The 2,434-nt window shown below is 40.3% G+C and overlaps 1 pseudogene; it reads right to left on the reverse strand.

Moving 5' to 3' along the window:
• LOC105164241 overlaps nt 1–1,598 on the reverse strand; it is a 1,883-nt pseudogene extending 285 nt beyond the window's left edge.

A 2,434-nucleotide genomic window follows, 5' to 3' on the forward strand; every position in this document is an offset into this window, starting at 1 on the left:
ACTTCATTGCGCAAAGCATTTTCAGGAACAGTTCGGCGATAAAGAAGGTAAAAATCATGTTCACAGCAACGTTGATGCTCTGTCCGGCTGATCGGACCTCCAGCGGCAAGATTTCGCTCGGCACCAGCCACCCAAGAGGCCCCCACGACCATGCAAATCCGGCGACGTATACGCATATGGCTATAACCACGAACATTGCATACCAATGAGGAAGCTCGCCTGGGTTCCCGTTGACTCCGAATTTGAGTGCAATGCAAATAGTAATGATAATCTGCAAGTTCAAAATGTAAAATGTAATGAAAATATAGTTCAGATAAGTTAATATGAGTGAGAAATGAATCGATGTTTAAATTACCTGGCAAACGAACATTTGAGCACCGCCTTCCAAGAATAGGACCCGTCTCCCAATCCTGTCGACGGAGAAGATAGAAACGAGGGTGGCAGCGCAGTTGACACCGCCGGAGATGACAGAGGAAGCGAGCGAAGCGTTGTTCCCGAAACCAATGGTTTTGAACAGAACAGGAGCATAAAACATGAAAACGTTCATGCCTGTGAGCTGCTGGAAGAAAGGGATAAAAATCACCATAGTCAAGTGAGGCCTATACTTCCGCTTCAAGAGATTCGCCCATGGATGCTTTATCTTCTTGGAAGCAACGCTAGCAGCCACCAAATCGTTGAACTCCTCTTCGACATTCTCAATTCCTCTGATATTTCTCAACCTCTTCAGGGCTTCTTCCTGCTTGCCTCGCTCTATCAATGAATTGGGCGTGTCGGGGAGGTACAACGAGCCAGCAATGAACAGCAGGGCGGGCACGGCTGCGCAGCCCAAGCTTATCCGCCAGCCCTCGCCGCTCTTGATTTGGGCCGTGAAGTAATTGATCAAATTGGCAGCAAGAATCCCGATGGTGATTGTTAGTTGGAAAAACATGTTAAGCATCCCACGGTACCTGTACGGGGCCATCTCCGACAGGTAAACAGGCACTGACTGCAAATACATCAAAACCCTAAAATCTTTAGCAAAAAACTTCACAAAAATACTAGTAATATTGACAAATGTGCAGTTAGATTGCACATATAATCACCTGATTGGAGAACCCGATGCCGCAACCTAAGAGAACACGGCCTATAATAAGCATAGTAACATTCTGGGCGAACCCGTTGACGATCGCACCGGCAAGAAACAGGATTCCACCCAAAAGCATAGAGAACTTCCGGCCCAACATTCTCGTTATGGTGGAAGCAAACACCGACGCCACCAGGGCCGCCAAGTACAACGACGACGTGAAAAGGGTCAATTTGGCGTCGTCGAACTTGCAATACTGATTCGTACCGCCGACGTTCAGTTCCTCCTTCCGGTACACACTAGGAAAGAATTTCATCAAGAACGACGGCATGGATGTAACTCCGCCTGAAATACCAATGTCGTATCCGAAGATTAAACCGCCCATGGCGGCGACGAAACACGTAGAGAAAACTCTGCATGTGAGTTTTCCGGGGTATGCTTTACCGCCTTTGGCGATGACGCCTCCTCCGGCCATTTTAGGGTTTGAAGAAGGAGATTGGGAGTAGAAGGTGGGAGGAGAAAGATCGATGAGACGTAAAAGATCTTGGAAGTAGTATATATATAGTGATATGGGAACTTTGTAGTTTATCTTTATAGGATATCTTTGTTTGTTAAAATGAACTGAGCTTTACCTAATCTGACTTGGTTTAAGATGCAATCTGATAGAGATTCTCTTATCCGTATTCATAGATAATTATAGTTTCAGTGTATCTCAAACACTAATGCAAATCCCATGCTATCTTATTAATATTATATAACAAATTCTTATTCTTATTATTAAGAAAAAAATATAATTTTGGCCCCAGAATAATACGAGTGTAGAAATTTTAATCCTATTGGAATTCAATTTGCATATGCAATTTTAGGGGAAAAAAAATAAAATTGGCATATTAAGAATAAAATTTACGGAAAATTGCGACAAATTAAGACCAAATTTATAATTTTCAATGAATTTCGTCCTTAAAAAACAAACTTTATTTAAGTTTCAGTGTTTAATTGTCAAAATGAGTTTCGAGAGGACTAAAATTACCATCCTCTAATTGCTCACTAACAATAAGGGTGGTAATTTTAGTCCTACTGAAACTTAATTTTATAATTAAGTCCTGAAATTTTAAAAAAATTGACGCATTATAGATAAAATCTAGCAAAATTGCAAATTTAGTAAGAACTTAGGGATAGCGTGGGGCAGACATGCCAAATTCCAGCTAAATTTACAATTTTCCACATATATTTTTTTTAAAATGTGCTATTTTATTTTTTTAATTGCCAAATTAAATTTCAATGGTCCTAAAATTGTCACTCTCTATAATTACAGAATCAAAATACAATTCTTTCTTATTATTTTTATTACAATATATATAAAAATTTAAG

This window comes from Sesamum indicum, linkage group LG6, assembly GCF_000512975.1.
Source record: "Sesamum indicum cultivar Zhongzhi No. 13 linkage group LG6, S_indicum_v1.0, whole genome shotgun sequence".
NCBI lineage: Eukaryota > Viridiplantae > Streptophyta > Magnoliopsida > Lamiales > Pedaliaceae > Sesamum > Sesamum indicum.